This window comes from Lathyrus oleraceus, chromosome 4, assembly GCF_024323335.1.
Source record: "Lathyrus oleraceus cultivar Zhongwan6 chromosome 4, CAAS_Psat_ZW6_1.0, whole genome shotgun sequence".
NCBI classification, from domain to species: domain Eukaryota; kingdom Viridiplantae; phylum Streptophyta; class Magnoliopsida; order Fabales; family Fabaceae; genus Lathyrus; species Lathyrus oleraceus.
The window spans coordinates 119353981-119376024 of record NC_066582.1 but is presented as its reverse complement, the minus strand read 5'-3'; the positions used below and the strand labels follow the sequence as shown (position 1 = coordinate 119376024).

At 34.3% G+C, this 22044-nt stretch overlaps 1 non-coding gene across 1 annotated transcript; it reads left to right on the top strand.

Moving 5' to 3' along the window:
- The first annotated feature begins 8362 nt into the window (after positions 1–8362).
- Positions 8363–8442, top strand: TRNAL-UAG (transfer RNA leucine (anticodon UAG)). Its single transcript has one exon. It is a non-coding gene; the product is annotated as a tRNA-Leu (tRNA).
- Positions 8443–22044: the final 13602 nt, after the last annotated feature.

Here is a 22044-nt window from a genome sequence, read left to right as displayed (position 1 = left end):
TAATTCATCTGGGTATCTTGTGTGACTTCCTCAACAAGTTTTCTTCAACATTTGATCAAATATATAAAGGGATACTTCATATTACATCATATTACACATGTATGATCCTCCATGAGTCCCAAATATCAAAAGAATGATAAGTTTGCAAGTTGGTTCATGGTGGTTGACCAGAGAAAGTCATCTAGTCAAAACTAGGGTTCCCTAGACCCTATCTCCTACAATTTGTGTCATATGAAAATGATTCCAAGAGAAAAGTTACTCCTTATGACATTCCAAACAACTTTCATGTTTAAATCAAGAGTTATTTTTTCTTGTAAAGTCATTTTTTTATGGTGAAAGATTATAAGTCATTTTGTCTGAATCCTAGTTAGATGATCAACTTCCAAGGATCATAACTTGCTCAATTGTTATGAGATGAAAGTAATTCAAGTTCCATGATCAAATTAAAGATGTCCTTTTAAATGTTTATGTTTGGAAGAAGTTCAAATTCAACTTGAAAATGCATATGCCAAGAGGAAACATTATAGGTCATTTTGGGCAATTACCATTGAACAAGTGATTTTCCTCAACTTCTAAAATGCATAACTATTTCATGCCAAATCCAAATGAGGTCAAATTTATGACCAACTTTTATAGGTTTGAAAGAGCTACAACTTTGATGAAGGAACTATTTCCATTTAAAGTCCATAGAAAAAGTTATTCAAGATGGAAGAAGTGAACATTTGGCTTGGTACTTAGAAAATTTTCAAATATGTTTGATTTTCCAAACTTCCACCTCAAAATTCATCATGATACAAGCTTCAAATGGAAAAGTGTTCAACATGAAAGTTGATCTCCTTGATCTCACCGTTCCAAAAAGTCCAATATCACTTCATTTAGCCAAAGAATGAAGGACTTGCGAATGAGTTCTTTTAAAGGGACCAATTAGATGAATTTCACCTTCACATTTCAAATTCAAATGCATGGCCACATAACATGATTTCAGCATGATACACAAGCATTTTTGGATATTAATACATCACTTGATGGGCCTATCACATTGTCATGCAAGCATGTATTGAAAATTACTTATTTTGGCAAAATTTGGAAGTGTGTGGAAATGAATCACATTGGCTATAAATACAACCCTCATGGCTCATAATTGAGGACCTGATGCCCAAGCTTTGAACCTGCAATCCAAAACCTCACAATTAAAGGATAATCTTGAAGGTTTTCATTTGAAAATCAAGCTTCAAATCTCATTCTGTTTTGAGATTAAAACTCCAAGATTCCAAGCCTCTATTTGATCTTAATCACCTCCTACAAGCTTCTGAATCCAAGCCAAACACAATTGGGATCAAGATCAAGCAAGGTTGAAGCTTCTTCAAAGGTAATTTTTCAGAATTTGCATCTCTTCGATTCTCCTTTAATTCTTCACTATTCTTTGTGATTTTTGGTTGGCTAAAGTCCTACCAATGTAGGCGACAAGATTGAGTTGCTTTGAGGTCAAATTGAAGCAACTCAGTTCATGATCCTCAAAATTCAAATCCCTGTATCTTTTTATATACTTGGAATTGGAGAAAATTGAGGCTAGATTCGAGCTCCTGAGCATTTTTTCTTTAAATCCATATCCTTGTTTTTCATTTTGGTTGTGGTTGGCCATTTATTTGGTGTTTTGAAGAGGTTTTAGGTTTTGACCAAACTAATTTGTATTTTAATGCATTTTTAAATTGATTTTTAATTGATTAATTGTGTAAAAATTATGTTGAGCCATTTTTATGGTCTTGTGATGTTTGACTATTTGTTTGGGCCTTGGTCAAGGTTGATTTGAATTTTGTTGGATTAAAATCATTGGGTTTAAAGGATTGATGAAATGTACATTTCATCTTCCAAAATGAATGAATTATTTTAATTTGATTAAATTCCTCCCATGACCAATTTGTGTTTCTATCATTCTCCCCCCCCCCCCCCCCCCCTCATCTCCATCCCTATTCTTCTCTATTCCTTTCATTGACCAATAAGATATCAAATATCCTAAGGCTAATTGGTTCATCAATGACCTTGTGTCAGATGAACCAATACAAGTATGAATGAGATAGGTATATCCCTCTTGATATTTTCTTTTAGTGTGTGGTATGTTTTAGGAGTTTGGTTCATTATACCAAATCTCTAACATGTATTAACACCTAAATTTTTATTGCCCGACCTCAAATAGTTGTGACTTCTACATAAGTCCAATTACGATTGCTTAACATAAAGCTAAATTTGACCCTAAAGGCATAACATTCTAGTGAGTGAGATTGTAAGTCTCCCATATTTCATGGTATTATGTGGAAACTTGGCCTTTTTTCCTTCCTATGGAAGATGTCTTGGTTCAAGGATCCATGCTTGTGAATAGATGGTTGAGTGTTCTCTAAAGAATGACTTAATCAATTAAAAAGCAAAACACTACTAACATTAAATTAATCTTGGCTAACATTTGACTAACTCTTATTAATATTGCTTTACTTTCAAGTCATTTACTTTATGCAATCTAATTTTTAGTCATTTATCATTCGTTTCCATTTACATTTCATTTACCTTGTTTATGTTTATGTCATCTTCACTTTGCTCATTTGAGCCATATCTTGTGATTACATTTTATTTGTGCCTTTTGATTTTTTTGTGGTCTTAGGACCTTAAAACAACTAATAAACAACAAAAACCCTAAAAAATGTTTGGTGGACTGTTGATCTTGATCTGAACTTCTGAACTTAGAACTAGGCAACATCCCCTGTGCAAAAAGGACTTGGCCAATGCCAACATTCTGAAATCAAGTTATTGTGAACTGGGCCTTCATCTTATGCAAGTCCTGAGATGTGTTTGAGTTCATATGCTACATTGTCTTGGTGCAGACTGTTATTTTGATCTTGTGTCTAATGCTTTATTCTGAGTTGATCAAGGAGTATTTCATCTGGTACATGAAAGAAAAAGAACACTGCTAGCTATGGGATTTGTTTGCTTGGATGTGGCTATCTTTATTTGATGCCTTGATCTTCATGATGTCTAATATTGCTAATTGCTTGTTGATTATTGTTTGATTCAAAGTCCAAAGGGAAAATGAGTTTCTATATGACATTCTTGTCTGTTGGATTGCATCCCATTGGTCAGATCTTTTCAACTCTTAACTTTTAATTTTATGCTTAGGATTAGTCTCTTCATCTTCTCCCACTTATTAAATTTCAAAAATCTCTCCCCCTTTTCAAAAACTTTCTTTGCTTATGATTTCAAACTTAAACCTTATTTCAAGTAGAAACTTTGGCCTTATGCCATTGAATTTTTGAACTTCTTTTTCTTAAATCAAACTTGTAAATAAATCTAATCATATTGAATTAAAATTTCAAAAGACAAAAATAAATAACAACTCCATTCAAACCTTTGGCCCTCTGTGCCCTTCTCAATTAATTTTTTGTTAAAAAAAATTCACCAACTTTGAAATTTTTACCACGAACTACGAGGTTTTGATCCCTCATTTTTATGTTGGTACGTAGGCACAAGTCCGAAGGTCTTGTCAAACACAAAAATATAATCAGTGAATTCTCTTCTCATCCCCACACTCTATTTTTCTCAAACATCATTTTATACCAAAAACGCATACGCACATAAAAAGGGCTCCCTAGGAGTATCTAGAACACTTTGGGTGCTAACACCTTCCCTCTGTGTAACCAACCCCCTTACCTGTAATCTTGGGAATTTTATTAGTTTTGATTTGAAAACTTCTTATCTTTGGCTTTTGTTCGCACGTTTCCCTTTTCCTTTGAAAACAATAAAAGCGCAGTGGTGACTCTGGTTTTATCGACGTCAAGTTTATCCACAGCTTGATGGTCATGAATTTACCGCTACACTCGGCTCCTTGCGCTCAAAGTAGATTACATCTTTGCTAGCACCTGACTTCTTTAGTCCAAATATTGACTCAAAGTGACCACCTTCCCTTTTGGAGCCTCTGAACTTTCTTTGTCTTTTCTTCCAGAGTTGATTAACTCGTCTGGAAATAAGAGACAATTCATTTTCTTCTTAAGAGTCTTCTTTAGATTCATATTCTTCTTTAACCTGAAAGGCTTTAGTCTTTTCAGACTTTCCCATGGATTTCAGAGCCACAAATTTGAATTTTCTTTGACGCCCATCTTTTTCAAGATTTATCTCATGACTTCTCAAAGAACTAACAAGCTCTACAAAAGTTATGTTGTTCAGATCCTTAGATAGTTTCAGCGCAATTACCATAGGCATATATCTCTTGGGTAAGCTTTTGATAATTTTCTTAACATAATGTGAAGTAGAGTAACCTTTGTCCAGAACCTTCAGTCATGCAACAAGAGTCTGAAACCTTGAGAACATATTCTCAACAATTTCATAATCTTCCATCTTGAAGGCTTCATACTTTTGTATCAAGGCAACACCTTGGTTTTTTTCACTTGAGCATTTCCTTCATGATTCATCCTTAAAGAATTAAATATAGACTTTGTTGTATCTATATTTATGATATTTTCATACTTAGAGTATGATATAACGTTCAACATAACGATTCTTGCTTTGTGATGATTCTTGTAATCTTTCTTTTGTTGACTAGTCATCATTCTTCTTCCCACCTTGTTACCACTGCCATCAACATGATGAATGTAGCCATCAACTACCATATCCCATAGATCCACATCATGACCAAGAAAAAAACTTTCTACTATAACTCTCCAATAGTCAAAATTTTCTCCATCAAAGACTAGGGGTTTGGCACTATAATGGTCTCTTTCATTATTACTAGCAGGTGCAGCTGGTGGAGGGATTCCTGCCATAGTGTTTCACAAGTATAGATCTTTACCTGACACAGTGAAGTGTTTGATAACGCAATTAATACCAGAACTGGAGCTTTAGTGCCAATTGAAGGTAATGGAAACAAAAGAAGGGGGGGGGGGAGGTCGAATTAGGTTTCAAGAAATAAAACTTTTGCAATCCAAAGATACAAAAAGAATACTAAGAACAAAAATAATGAACACAATTAATTTTATCTTGGTTCATTGTTAACAAAGCTACATGTCCACCCTCCAAGGTAATTTCTCCTTATCACAAGGACTTAATCCACTATAGTTAAACTTGATTACAACACAAAACCAACTGTGAATGTCTTATTAAGTAATTCTTACTAAACCATAGTCACTCAAGGAAATACAATCACAAAGATTGAGATACAAAGTGTGTTTATAAAATGCTTCTAAGAAAGTAGAATACACAAATGAATTAAAATTATATCACACAAAATATATTATGTGAAGAGTATGAACAAAAGTTTTGTGTGTGTATGTTTATTTTCTCTCAAATATTTCACAAAATTCAATGTTCACGTATATGATATCTATTAGAGTGTAGCATTGTTCCATTCTTCCAAGTCTTCTTTATATAAGCAATGAAGAGATCCGTTGGAGGGTAGAATTGGAATACTTAAATGTAGATGTATCCTTGCATAACAGTTTGTGAAAATGGGAGATAAAATTGTACGATAGTATAATCCTTAGCCCATAAAATCAGAGTAGTGTAAGTAATATTCGATCTTGTACTGTGTACTATTTTCTCACATAAAACCTTCTGGATCTTATCTTCAATACTCATGGGCTTCTGATAGAGAGGTGATGAAGCATGCATAAAAGAAGAGTAAAAGTCTGGTTGAGAGAATCTTCACAAACTTGGTCCTCAGAGTCTTGATCCAGTTCATCAGAACCTGGTCTTCAGAGTCTGGTGACACAATTCAGAGTTGTTTGAGCGTGGAGCTTCAGAAGCTTCAGAATCACAAATCTTTGGATGAGTAGAGCTCATAAGCTATGGGTATAAAATCTAGAGCTCGATTATCTTGTAAAAACACACATCTCAGAGTCACTAGGTTCAGAATCTGATGATGTCACATGTCATTCTATCAGAGTCAGAACTTGTATCTAGTACCTGCACACTAAATAAAATCATTAGGGTACAAAATTATTCTCTAAGAGTCTATGTATTGTTATCATTAAAACACAAGGTTAGATGCAGAACCAACTCTTGTTCATCTCTCTCTCTCTCTCTCTCTCTCTCTCTCTGTATATATATATTATATATATATATATATATATATATATATATATATATATATATATAATATATTATATATATAATATATATAATATATATATATATATATGTATATGTTGTGTGTGTGTGGTGTGTGTATATATAATGAATTAAATTCATTACAAATAAATAAATAACCATTTTGGTGTATAACCCTTGACAATGACCTCAGAGTGGCTGAAAGGTTTTCAGAGTCTTCAGTCGTTGCCTTTCTCTAGGGCTCCGGGCTGAATGCACTTCATGCTTCAAAGCATTTCCCTTGATCAGATGGTGTCTGAGGTTTCTTGCCTTGAATTTGTCTCCCTAGGTATGTTAGTTGATTGACTTCCCTTGGGTCCTGAATTATGGTCGAACGAGGATTGTGTTCCTTGATAGGCCCCTCTAGTCTTTTCTTTGAAACAGGGATGCAAATCGGTGAATGGATATTGTTACCGACCAGTCTCCTTGCAACTGAGATCTAGGGTATATTTCCTTGGACACACTCTATGGACCTCTAATTCGTAATTCGGTCGGTGGAGACCCTAGTGCATCAAGTGGAAATCTCGTCGTACCTCCATGATGCACTTCAGTGTTCGATCGGCTCCCGAACTTAACTAAGAACTTGTAGTATCCGAGTGTCATTAACTACAAAATTATGGTATCTTCTGACGCTGCCCTCGTAATAACCCCAACAGTTGCGGGAAGTGGGGGCGCAACTAGGGCATGCGGTAAATTGCAAGGCTTTGGCTCGACTTTCATAGAAATTACGTTCGAACCCCAGTGCACCCCTATACATGGTTCTAAGATTTTTCCTTTTATTACTCTGCGGAGCTCTCGAGGAAACCAGAAATGTTGACAATGAAGAATTAAAGTGGAAACGGTGGTTAACCAAATCGACTTTTACGAATTTATGCTTTTAATATCTGAATTATGAGATGTGAGGAAGCCATGAACGATAAAACTAAAGAGCGACTGTAGATTCATGGAACCTGTTAGAATAGGAAGTTGAATGTGTTTCCAATTTAGTAACTTGAGGAGGTCACGAACTGGTAAATCAAGGATTTGGATATGAATTACGATATTCTAGATCTATATTTTTTGCATTTGTTCAACAACGTTTGCGAAGCGAACATGATTCTCATGGAAATCGTAGGAATCAGAAGTTGATTCCCACAAACAACGCCACTCTTATGTCCGAGAACCAAAAATGGACGCTCAAGCTCCACGAAGGAACCATAAATCATGAGAGTTGGATAACTTCTGATTTTGAACATTGACTCTTATCTCCATTACGGTGGCGTGAGGTGCACTTGCATGGTTAACATTCCAATGAAAAGTCAGCTCAAGATTCAAGATGAGTATAGTGGAATTGGAGATTAGAGATTGTGTACTTTCTCATAATGTGAGAACTGGTTTTATATGTGGATTGAGTAGAGTGAGATTTTGATGGATTAGATTTGGATGAATAGGCCTTTTGGCCGGTCCAGAACATTATTATTATTATTATTATTATTATTTATTATTGTTATTTTAATAATTCTATAAATATGAAAGTATTATAATGTGATTTTTTAAATAAATAATATTTTAATTATGAATAAGAAAAATAAATAAATAAGTAAATATTATATTGATTGGATTGTGTATTAGAAATAAAGGAGACAAGAAATAGTAATTATGAGTGTAGAATTAACGGGCTAGATCCATTTTGCTTCTCATATGAATAAAAGAATGGAATACTTATCCTATCTTATGGGATGCACCCCACACCTCTGAAAATCAAAAAATTAATTTTATTGGTGTTCAAAGATGCATCTTCGGATGCACCTAAAATCATATAAGTCATTGTAATTTAGTCACACATTCCATTTTGTCAAAATCTGGTTCGGAGATGCAATCTATAAATTTTCTAGGGTAAATTCGGAGATGCATCTTCGTAAAATTCCCTGAATTCATTTTAAGTTATTGGAAGCATGTTTATTACACATGATTAAACATATTGAAATCGGCTAAACAAATAATTAAATAAATCCACTTAAAAAATAATTAATTATTTAAAGTTTAATCAATTTCACAATTAATTATTAATTTAAATAATTAAATTAATTAAAAGAAATATGATAAAATAAAATAAAAAACATGAGGTCTATAAATTTAGACACGAGAGTTTTAAAGACCAAATGAGAAAACAACTAAATCAGATATATAATATATGGTGGAAGGGAGATTTAGAATAATTAGTTTATAAGTAAAAACGAATCAAGGTTAACATCAAGACGGTTTGGCCGAGTGGTCTAAGGCGCCAGATTTAGGCTCTGGTCCGAAAGGGCGTGGGTTCAAATCCCACAGCCGTCAAATATTTTAAATTTAAATACTTTTTTCAGCAGTTTTGAATTTTAACTTTTATGCTTTCCACAACAAACCAAAGTTGACACGCGTGCTTGACCTTATAGCTAATGTATTTTTCTTTTAAAATGAGGGATCTTAGAGCTTTTATATAATATAATCCATAAATATATATATCCGTTTCTTACCTTTTTAAAAATATATTAATAAAAACGTTTTTTAAAATTACTTTTTTAAATAAAATATAAATTCTCATAACATCTAACATATTGAAATCATAGTTTAAATAGCTTATGTGACTAATGTTGCTTACTTGACTTTTATTTTTTAATTTTAATTCTGACACTTATTATTATATGTGGTTCAAATATTTTTGAAAAAAAAAATCCTAAAAATACATTCATAGTTTTAGTTTTAGTTCCGATAAATTAGGGATTCAGAAGAGGAAACATTTTTTAGCTCTGTGGGAGGCGAATGCGAGGAAGATAAGGTATGTGGGTGACGAAAGTGGTTGACGAATCAAAGACACGTTTGAGCAAGATAAAAACATTTTTTAAAATTACTTTTTTAAATAAAATATAAATTCTCATAATATCTAACATATTAAAATCATAGTTTAAATAGCTTATGTGACTAATGTTGTTGACTTGACTTTTATTTTTTAATTTTAATTCTGACACTTATTGTTATATGTGGTTCAAATATTTCCCCAAAAAAATCCTAAAAATACATTTATAGTTTTAGTTTTAGTCTCGGTAAATTAGGGATTCGGAAGAGGAAACATTTTTGAGCTCTGTGGGAGGCGATTGCGAGGAAGATAAGGTTTGTGGGTGAAGAAAGTGGTTGACGAATCAAAGACACGTTTGAGCAAGACGACCGATTCAACAAGGTATGATTTTTACTGTGAACTTTCATTACGGGGGAAATTTTGTTTGGGGCAATATAATATATTACCTAGGTGGGCATGAATATATAGTAGACATTGATCCTGATAAGTGAAGTCTATTTGAAGTCACTGATATTGTGAATGACCTTTGTCAGCTTAGGTATTTAGAATATTGGTTATGGTGGTATAATAATGAATCAGACAAGCACAGTAGAATGGTTAGTGATAGTTTATAATTTGTTGTTGAAATAAAATGTGTAGCAGACATATATGTTAAGCATAAAGTAATTGATGATGGTGATGTTAATGTTGAAGATGAAGGTGGTGTTAATGATGATAGTGTTAATGTTAATGTTAATGTTGAGTATGAGTGTTGTTAGTGATAAAGTTAGTGTTAATGATGATGTTATTGTTAATGTTAATGATGATAATGATGATGTTAATATTGAGGATGATGTTAATGTTGATGATGATGGTTTGTTAATGTTGAAGATGGTGTTAATGTTGAGGATGATGGTGGTGTTAATGATAAAGGTGTTGTTAATGTTGAACAAGATGAACATAGGATAGTGAGGATAGTGATGACAATGATGATAATGACTTTATGATGTATCTTTGGTGTATCTTTGTTATGCCTTTTTACCTCGCATCTTAATTTAGTTCATTAAAAAACAGGGATGAAAATAATAAAATCACAAATATATAGGGACCAAAATCAAAACATCATATTCATTCATTATATAAGCATTACAGGTAGAACCAAGACGAAATTCATAAAGAGTGCTTGTTACAAGGATTAAAAAAAATTATAGACACATTCAAATGAGAATCACCACCATTTCTAGTAAGCAATGAAGAAACCACATGACACAATCAAGAACAACTTGAACAAATTGGATTTTATCCTTTCATTTTCCAACTTCATCTTCGTCTTCTGTTTTTTCCTAAATGCAACCTAAATCCTTTACAACCTCTACGCAATTGCATCCACTTGAATTTTTGGATTCACTTGATGTGTTTCGTTCAAGTTCATCATCTCATATGAATAACTTACAACTTGACATTAACCCATAATTTTGACATTTCCAATATCTCCGTTTAGGACTTTCATGTGAGTTTAAGATGAACAATTTCATTGATCTATTGCAACCACGTACTGGGATTTGAAACAGATTAAAGTTAGCAGTTAATGAAGAAGCCATGGATAAATAGATTAATATGCAGAGGAAGAAGAAGGTAACAATAATGAAGAGAGAGAGAGAGAGAGAGAGAGAGAGAGAGAGAGAGAGAGAGAGGTTTCAAAATGAAATCAATTTTGGATTTCATCCCTCCTTTTAATAACACTCATGTTCCATTTCCACGTGTAATAGAAAGTGTCTGAATAAAAATTAAAAACAATGTTAAGTCAACAACATTAACCACATAGGTTTTCTTTAAGAGAGCTTCGTACAATGAAATAAGTTAGCTTCAATGGTCATAAGGAATTAACTTCTATATTCCAATACTTTGCAAAAGTTCTCACAAAACAAAATTTAAAGTCCATATTATTTTGTACTCAAACAGAGAATAGATAGTAAGTCAAGGGTAGCCACTATAGAAGAGCTTCTTTTATAGTGGTAGAAGAAGTCTTCGTTGACCAGAGAAAGGAGTATCTGCAAAATTAGTACTTCAACGCTAAAATAAGTGTTTAAGAGATGTAAAATTATGCAAGTGTGAATGAGAGTAATACCCGAATGTGACTCAAGGTAACACTTATATAGGGGAGACAATGAGAATTATTCTCAATTTGCCATACGTGGATTGTGAACGACTGTTGGATACATGTCGATAATGGAGATGAAGACGGGATTCATACTTATATGACATTTGTGGGGGTAGGTACACATGTTCATCATCTAATGGACGTTTCGTTTGGATTGAGCCTATCAATTGAGCCGGTCTTATTGGAACAAAGAGTAGATAGTAAGTCGAGGGTAACCATTGTAAAAGAGCTTCTTGTATAGTGATAGAAGAAGTCTTCGTTGACCAGAGAAATGAGTATCTGCAAAATTAGTACTTTAATGCTCAAATAAGTGTTCGAAAGATGTAAAATTATAAAAGTGTGAATGAGAGTAAAACTCGAATATGACTCAGGGTAACACTTATGTAGGGGAGACAGTGAGAACTACTCTCAATTGGCCAAGCGTGGATTGCAAACGACTGTTGGATGCATGTCGACAGTGGAGATGAAGACGAGATTCGTACTATCATATGAAATTTTTTAGGGAAGGTACACATGTTCATCATCTAAAGAAAGTTAACTATTAAATAAATAACTAAAATATATTAATATACTCATTCCTTTCATATTTCTTCCACCATAATATATATATATATATATATATATATATAATATAATATATATATATATATTATATATATATATATATATATATATATTCAAATAATTTAACCACCTTAATCTTATTATATTTTATTATTATAAAACTTTTTTTTCATAAAGCATCCAAACAACATATAATATTTAATTGACTCTCAGTTTCATGTCTATTTTTAAATTGTATGGAAAAGATTCATTACCTTATACGCTTTTCTTTTAAATTACATTTAAATATCATAATACCCAAAACCCAAATACTTATATATTAAACTTTACACGACAATCTAAGGTGTCACTAAAAACAAAACATTTAACAAACAAGCAGCGGAAAGTATCAACATCATACAATACATGTCATTGCACACTCACCTTCACTTAGGATATCATTGCAGAGGTATTCAATATTATTTCAATTAAATAAAACAACATAACTTAGACTTTTAGTCTTTATCTTCACATTATGATAAAGTATTTTATAAATAAAGAGTTATCATATTCCACTCTTTAACAACTGAATAGTCGTAATGATCATACCTTGCTTTGAACGTAGTCTTCAAAATATCTTATGGTTTCACATGAATCTGATGATAACCCGACCTGTAGCGGTGTATTCGTCACTTTTTGATTTATTGATTAAACAAAAAGCAAAACATACAAAGAATCGAGTCGCCACCGCACTTTTATTTATCCCAAGGATTGGCTAAAAAGCGAACAAAAGCCTAAGAAGTTTTACACATAGAAAACTAATGAAAAGATCAGAGAATCTGGGTAAGGGGTTAATTACGCAATGGGAAGGTGTTAGGCACCCAAAACGTCCTAGGTACTCCTAGGGAGCCCTTTTCACACTTGTTGTATAAAAAAGTTTATTTGTTTATGACATATTGTGCAAACATGATGGAAGGGATGAGAAAATAATATACAAGTTAGTTATTTTTGTGTTTGAACGGATGAACCCGTTGCCTACGTACCTCTCCATGGAAGGTAAGGATCAAAACGCCGTAGTTCGGCTAAAAGATTTCCAAAATATGAGTGGGTTCATTTTAAAACAAAAGCCCTAAGGTCTTTCGTTATCCACGGGAGAAAACTCAACCTTATACAAACAACGAGTCCACCATGTGAGAATAGCTTCAACGTACTAGAGGGGTTAACCCTGTTTTCAGTACGGAAGTCTTACAGTTCGATCACTAAGGACAAAAGGTGAGATTAACATCAACCAACTAGGATAAATCAAACCTATGGCTAATGCATGAAAACTTGAATGAGAAGTGGGCTTGGGCCACAAAACAATTGAATGAGTGAGATTAATTGATTTGAGTATTCATGAAAAGTATGGTCAAAGTATGATTAGAATTGATTCAGAAGAAATGTTATGAAAATGAGAAGTTTGAAAATCATAGGCTTAGGGCCTAAGTTTCTAATTTGAAAAGAGAAGTGAAAATGTTTGCACAATAGTTCAAAGTTTTTGAATTAACATGTGAAAAGGGAGTTTTGAAAACACACACAAGAATGGAAGGGTGAGGAAGTAAAACTTCTTAGATGTTCACCTCTTGAAATCATATGGAAGATGATTCAAGTGATTCCTTTGGAATGGGCAACAATGCAAATAAGCAAATGCAAAGCAAGGTGATACCGGATGCCAATCAGTGGACTTACACCAATCTCACAAACAAAGATGGATATCGGATACCAATCAATGGATTTACACCAATCTCCTAAAACAAACAAGGATATCAAATGCCAATAAATGGACTTATACCAATCTCCTAAAGCAAAACAAAACATGGATATCAGATGCCAATCTATCTGGACTTACACCAATCTCCTAAAACAAAACAAATGATACCAGATGCCAATCAATGGACTTACACTAGTCTCACACCATATCATTGGAACAACTGCCAAGTAATGGACTTATGCTTGTCTCCTCCATGGACAAAGCAAAAATGCTATAAAGCAAAGTTTAAGAAATGATGTACAAATGATGATGATAAATGCACCAAGGCACACTCAAGCAAATATGCACAGATGAATCAAGTAAGTAGACAAACAAGTTAATTAGCACACACTATATACAAGCAATTAGGCTCAAACAAGGTTAGACTTTACAGTCAACTGGAATGGGGTAAGTTGTGCTCTTAACCTTAACATTGAGAGTTAAGGTGAAGCAGATGAAATGGAGATGAGGGGTGTGCCTCATAGCTCTTATCCCTGGCCTGGTAGAGCTTTGAATATTAGAAGGTGTGGGAGTTCAGAAAGTTGGAACTCTCTCCACAAGTGAATGACTCTATAGATCTTGGGTTAATATCCACAATGCATCAACATGTAATGTGAGCAAAGGGATGACACACTGAATAGTAGGAGATGGACTACACATCTCTTCTATCTACCAATTGCCTCATAAGAGGTCTTTTCCTGCTTGGCACAAAGAGTAAACAATCACAAGCATTGCCTCTTAAGGAGGACTTCAGACAGGTGCCTGACCACATAACAGGCCAGGTCTTCCAGACTACATGAAGAAGAGAAATTATACCTAAGTGGTTAAGCAACCAAGCAAAAGCAAGTTCAAAATGAACTTAAGCAACTAATGCACCTGTGGAAACATCAAACAAATCAGTATACTATACAGACAATCAACCAACATTTAATGCAACAGATAACCAATATATAGGCAAAGGCATAAGCCACAAGTCAAGCTCAAATGAGTCAACATCAACCTACAAAACACACATTAGTAAGCAAAAGCAAATAACAAATGCTCTCAAGATGAGGCATCATCAATTGTGTAACTTGTATGTGTAACCTGAAACAAAGCTTCAAACATGAGCAACCAACCACTAGGTCAAAGCCTAGGGTCAAAGAGGGGGAAAAATTTTAAAACAGAAGCTAAAAATTAACATGAATCAACCTCAAACACATCTTAAGACAATCCAAAAGGTCTCATATCATTATCAATTACCAAAAGAATTTTATGATCAAAACATGTCAAGGTATGCAAATTGAAAGCACATTGAGGCAACAGAATGAACAAATGCACATTAATTCCAAAATGGCTCAATAAATCTCAAGAAAAATCATGGCTAAACAGGACACATCAAATGATCAACACACCAAAAATCATGGCATTTGGATAAATTTAAGCATGGCAAAGAAATTCCTTAAGGCAAGGCAAGCATAAACAAGCTCAAATAGGACACAATTGGTACATCAACTTAAGACAATCCTAAAACAGAGATGACAAATGGTAAAGATCTCAAACCAAAGCCATAATAAACTTCAAAGTGTCTAGAAACAATGTGTAAAATTTCAAGTTCAGATGATAAAGCATAAGCATTTCCCAAATCATTGAAGTTCATGACTATTCAAAAGTTCAATCATGATAATCCAGAAAGAAAAATCCCAAACAAATCAGAAATCAATCCAAAAATTCCACATAAATTCATGAGAAATCCTAACGTCCAGAAGAATTATCACACAAAAAATCAGATCATTTGGAGTTCATTTGGCATGGCAAAGAAAATCAACAAATTGAGCAAGCAAAGGTGTGACACACATTGTCACACCTATATTAACCAGATCATATTTCAACAATCATAAATGCTAAAAATACAAACTGAACACTAAAATGACCAGCAAGATGTCTAGTTTAAGCATACCAAATTTCACATTCATTGAATCAACCATCATTATTTCACAAAGAAAATGGCAAGCAAGGTACAAGATAGCATATGCATACACAAACCCTAGGCCAAAACAATTTTCAACCCTGCACAAATTCTGGAAAAATAGCCAAAAAATAGTAGACATCATGAGGAACAAAGTGCAAAAAATCTCACATGATTTGGATGATTATTTATGGAGTTATGATTTTTTGAAGTGGAGAGAAAAAATAAAAAATCACATGATGACATAGCATGAACATGGATGAGTAAAGGAAATAATTCAGCAAGGCAAATTGGAAATGTCCATCATTAGGAATCGAACCGTGCGCCAATTTGAATTAGGCGCCAGTTAAGTGAAACGCACCGTTTCACTTAACTGAGGTGGCACGGGCAATTAAAGGCAGCCAATCAAAAAGCCATGTGGCTGCTTCGCTGGACCAATACATGGCCTTTAACACCAAATCACATGCAATACGCGGGGAAATGGATCAAATGCAGTCTGGGAACTAAAACCCTAACATATTCATGCGCCTTCATCGTGTTCATCATCCTCAAGAACAAACATCCACAGAAATTCACAATGAGCATACCAATAGACTCGTCTTTCATCATACATCACATGTCCATAACTAATTTAACCTAATTCAGCACATGTTCAAAGAATCGAGCAAGAAAAGTTTCACATGCCATACTTTAAATCACTATAACTATCACAATACTGCATGAAAATTCATGATCTAAAGCTCAGTATAACCAGTGATGGAAGATCTACAACATGCATACATCAATTTCACGAATTATAAGAATCGAATTCTGACCTTAATTGAAGTGCAGAACTGAAATCAGTGGATCTAGGCCTGGAAAAGCTGAAACAGATGATCTCCAAGTCTTAGATGGATGAATGGATGAAGAACAACAGCTCAACAGTGCTCGATCTTGCTTGAATCTTCAACTGCCATTAATGGATGCAAGGTTCAACAGTCCTCGAATCAGCTCAATTCTTCTAGATCTTGCTTCCAAAACCTTCCATGATGCTTGTGGATGATGAACAAATCAAGAACAATGCAATGTTTATGAAGAATTTGGATGAAAAAGTTGAGAGAAAATTGGAGAGAAATTTCTAGATCTGAGATTTGTGAATTGTGGTTACTGAATTCTGTTAGGATTATGATTATATATGCTCTCCTAATGATGCTTGTTAATCATGCTTAAGCTAATGCCAAGAGATTAGTGAAATTGAAGTGTTTATGCAAATTGGCCAAAGCACCCTTATATGTGTAATGCAATGCTACAGTGCACGAGTTCTGGTGGAAATGCACTTAAAATGTGATTTTGAATCAAATGCCAATGGTGGGAAGTGAAGGCAATGCACAATTTTTGAATTTGGATTTTCCCTCCAAAATTCAAATGAAAATGCCAATATTTTTGTGATCAAAATGCATGGAATATGATGCATGAATTGGATAGTAGAGATCAAGAGAGAAATGTTGCAAAAAGAACCACTTCATTTGGCCATTTGGTTGAGAAGTTATGCACATTTGAATCTCCATGTACACCTTGCCATGTTTTGATCATATCTCTTCAACCACAAATGAGAAATTGATGTTCTTGGACATTTTGGAAATGGGAGAGAAATATTTACAACTTTCATGTTCAACAAAATTTCATTTGAAGCATTTTTGGTCATGTAATCTTGAGGAGAAAACCTTTCCATTTTTGGCAATTTCAAATTATAGGTCACTTTCTATTTTTGGAAAGTTTTCATCTGACTTTATTTTCTTCAATGTTGATGTTTGAAATGTCAAATGAGACTTGTTTGAACATGAATGAAGTATTTCTAATCACTTCCCACCTCCAAATCCACAGTTGACCTGGTAGTTGACTAGCTAGGGTTTCAGTTGACTGAAGAATGCCTTGATGAGATTCAAACCTCTACCACTTGGGATTTTGATCCAAAATGATATCATGGCTCATATGAACTCTTGATGAATGATTATGGTGCCCAAATTCTCAAGAATGGCCACCATCTATTGCTCATTGAAATGCATTGACTGCCTTGACCTGTAATTGCTTCATCTGCAAGTAACAAGGTTAGATGACATATTTTTGTACTTTTGGTTAGTAAACAAATGAAAAGAAATGATATACAAATGCAAAATATGCTTGGTGATCAAGAAATCACTCTCAAAAGATAGCCCACCCACAGGGAAGGGAAGCAAGGTGCACAATGATCCTTGAGGCAATGAATGATATGATATGATGCCATGAGGGATCTTAGGGACAAAATTGGGGTCTTACACGACCGCAAATCAATCTTGCTAAACACACAAGCATCCACCAACTGATCCATCAAATTATTAATCCTCATAAGTGGATAGTTGTTCTTGATGGTCACCTTATTCAAGTGTCGATAGTCAACACATAGTCCCATGCTACCATCTTTCTTCTTGACTAGTAACATCGGCGCACACCGCGATGAAACACTCGGCCGAACAAACTTCTTCTCAAGAAGCTCTTCCAATTGCTTCTTCAGTTCACTCAACTCTGAAACATACATTCTATAAGGTGTCAACGACACCGGACTAGTACCAGTACTAAGTCTATCACAAACTCAACCTCGCGTTCCAATGACAAATCACTAATATCATCTAGAAGCACTTTTGGAAAATCACACACCACTGGTAACTCATCAATCGTAACTTTACTTTTAGCCTTCATAGAAGTTAATATCATAAACACTTCAGCCTCATCCTTCACGAACGCAGCCACTTGCTTAGCAGACATAAATAACTCGTCACTTGCATCCAACTCTAGAAATGACACTAACTTATCCAATAATCTGCATTCTTGCAATCGGCGACACGCTGAATCAGTCCTCCACACCTGAAACATCTTAAAGAAGTAGAATCTTCTCCCCCACTTGTTTCATTCATGTTCCTTTAGACAAGCGTTTAGAAAAACAAACGAGTAACGACAATGTTTCACACACATGTCGTGTACTAGGAAACAATCATCATGACAAAATTTGGCTGAACGGACCGACCTGCTCTGATACCACTATGTAACACCTTAAACTTATATATTAAGCTTTACACGACAATCTAAAGCGTCACAAAAAACAAAACCTTTAACAAATAAAAAATTTAACAAACACGCAGCAGAAAGAATCTACATCATACAACACCTGTCATTGCACGCTCATATTCACTTAGGATATCTTTACGATGGTATTCGATATCATTTCAATTAAATAAAAAAACATAACTTAGAATCTTAGTCTTTATCTTCACATTATGATAAAGGGTTTTCAAAATAAAAAGCTATCATATTCCATTCTTTAACAACTTCAACATAAACCGAATACAAATGATTAAACTCCAATAAAACATAATAAGAAAACAAATGTTCCCAACCCCGATTAAACTCCAATAAAACATAATAAGAAAACAAACTCCAATTAAAAATAGAATATTAAAATACAGTAAAAATGTCAATTTCAAAATTAGATAAAATAAACTTACCCCAAAGTATAAACTAAACTTGCAGAGAATATCAATTATGTTCACCTAGTCACTTTGGTGTTGGTTTCATGCAAACCGGGGTTACAGTGATGAAGATACAGAAAAAATAGCACTGTTAGTCACTTGGCAAAACAATATTTTTTACCATATAAAATAATTGATGAAAAATAAAATAAATGTAAAATTTTAACTAATTAATTTCTAGAAATAACATAAAGAAATTTGGAATAAATCAGAGAGAGTTTTTTTTACAGCTGATTTGACTGCGGAACAAAAAATTCCTTTTCTCCGAGAATCATCAAGGAAGTTACTGTAGCGGTTATTTTAGCGAAGTGTCACTTTTAATGAAAATGAAAGATAGATTTATTTTCCTTTTTCTTTTCGATTCTTTTATGGAATTTCTCTCTAAACCCCATTGAGTGCTTCCCCACCATGATGAAAAGTCATAATTGTCCCTAGAGTCTGGAGATGCATCTCTGTGCATATCTTTTTTACACACTCTTCAGTGCAAATTCGTGTGCCACCCATATTTTTCCAAAATAATAACCCTTAATTCAAAATCCAGTAAGTTTTACAAAGATGCATCTCTTGACGCGTTTAATTCATATACCTGCACCAGACCCTTTTTCCTTCCTTTTTCATTTGCGGTAAAATCACTAAAACCCCATTTGAACTCAAGAGCGAGTTTCTTGAAATCCATTTTTAAATGTTAAACACTACTACTGCTTCACTACATTCAATTCTAGGTCATTTCACTCACTCCATCCAACCTTTTCATCCACAACTCTCATTCGGTAAGTTTCTCATTTCATTTATTTTCATGATATTTTATGAATATATTAGGTAAAATAGGTTGCTTAAGATCCATTAGATAGTAGTTACACTCGCAATAGGTAATATACATACATTCCTATTTGGTTGGAGTTTAGGGCATCAATGGGGTTTCTTCCATTTCTGCCTCGAGTTTATCGAGAGAAACATCTTTGGATTTTTTCCCGAACTAGTTTATGGAGATATATCTCTAGATTTTATCAGACTGGATTTTGATGTGATTATCTGGTTTTATTACATGTACAATGGCTGAAAACAACTAGGACAGTTAAGGCTCGGGCGTGTGTCCCAAGATGCGTTTGTACAACGTGAGAGGGCCATGGGCATACCCACGAGGCCACAAATTTGTGACACCTCGTTTGATATGAAAATTTTGGCTTCACAAGGTTTAGGTTCACAACCATCTACTTCCCAAAGTCTCCTGTCTTAGGCATCTACTTCACAGGGCCACGTGTCCCCTGCTTATGAAGCCATTGAAGCTTATGCAGCCAACTAGGAGGAACCCGTTGTTGATGAGGATGCCCCTATATTTAGTTATCCGGGAGGTCTATATTGTAAGAACAAAAATTGTTCTACAACAGATTCCTTGATTTTGATGATAACAAAGGATGAAACCAAAAATGGCACCCTAACGAAAAGTTTCTAAGTGTGCAGGATTCTAAAGAAAGAAGGAAGAAATCTGATGATGTCATCAGATACAAAACCAGATCAGATACAAATTATCAAATGATCAGAAGCATCTGAAGTGGAAACACGTTCAAGAAAGTCTAACTCTGAGCAAAACAGCAAAGTATCAGAAGCATTTGAACAAGAAGTAAGCTCTAGAAGTTCTGACTCTGAACAATGTTATCTCTAAGCTCCAGAAGTTCTCAGCGCTATCTGAAGAAACTATCTGAACTCACAAGAGATCAACATCAGAAGCAAGATTCCAAGATTCTCCAGAAACACAAGTACTCTGAGCATGGAATTGCTAATCATGAAAGAGTAACGTTTAAGTCAAGAAAAGATTTGCAAATGGATTTCCTAATAGAGAAAGAGACGTTAATCTCCAATTTCAATAAAGAAAATACTACTTGTGGTAAGTAGTCATTTCAAGAAGAAAAAGTCATCCTGCAGTAGCTATTTATGTGATGGCGTAACTTCATCTCAATATCCACCAGTTTCAACTACTACTTCAACTGATATATAAATAGGCTGCAATCAACCTTGAAGAAAAAAAAACAATCAGCAAACCAACAAGCCAAAATTATACTGAAACATCAACACAAGAAAAACCTTCTTGCTCTCTAAGATCTTCACTAAGCTTTTGCTTATAACGTGAAAAACTCTTGTTCTTAATACTGTAATATTTGCTTTCTTAGAAGCACTCTAGATTACATAAATCTTTTATCAATTGTTTGTTTATTTCCTCAAGTGACTTTGTAAAGTCTGTATACTTGAGAGGACTAAGAGATTTTTTTCTCTTAGGCGTTGTTTGTAATCTTTCAAGATTAGTGGATTAAGTCCTTGTTGAAGGCGAAATCACCTTGGCCGGGTGGACTGGAGTAGCTTTGTGTTATAAGCGAACCAGTATAAAATCATTGTGTGGTTTTCATTTTGAAAAGCGCTTATTTTTCCAAACAATTCAAACCCCCCCTTTCTTGTTTTTCTCACCTTCAATTGGTATCAGAGCTCCGGCTCTGTTATTGATTTTCTAATCAAACACTTAACCGTGTAGAGAGATCCAGTACGAGAAAAACAATGGCCCACTCAAATGAAAGAGATTCTTACAATGCCAAGCCTCCTGTTTTTGATGGAGAGAAATTTGATTACTGGAAAGATAGAATCGAAAGTTTCTTTCTGGGTTATGATGCTGACCTCTGGGACATAGTCACAGATGGATATACACCTCCAGTCTTAGAAAATGGAGCTGAAGTTCCCAGAAACAAGATGTCAGAAGATCAGAAACGTATCTTCAAAAATCATCACAAGGCCAGAACAATACTTCTAAATGCTATATCATACAACGAATATGAAAAGATCACCAACAGAGAGACAGCCAAAGATATACTTGACTCTCTGAAGATGACCCATGAAGGAAACTCCCAAGTCAAGGAGACGAAGGCTCTGGCGCTTATCCAGAAATATGAAGCCTTCAAAATGGAAGATGACGAAGCTATAGAGGCTATGTTTTCTAGATTTCAAACTCTTATTGCAGGTCTTAAAGTGCTAGACAAAGGATACACGACTGCAGATCATGTTAAGAAGATAGTCAGAAGTCTGCCAAAGAAATGGAGACCTATGGTTACTGCTCTGAAGCTGTCAAAGGATCTGAACAATATCAGCCTTGAAGAA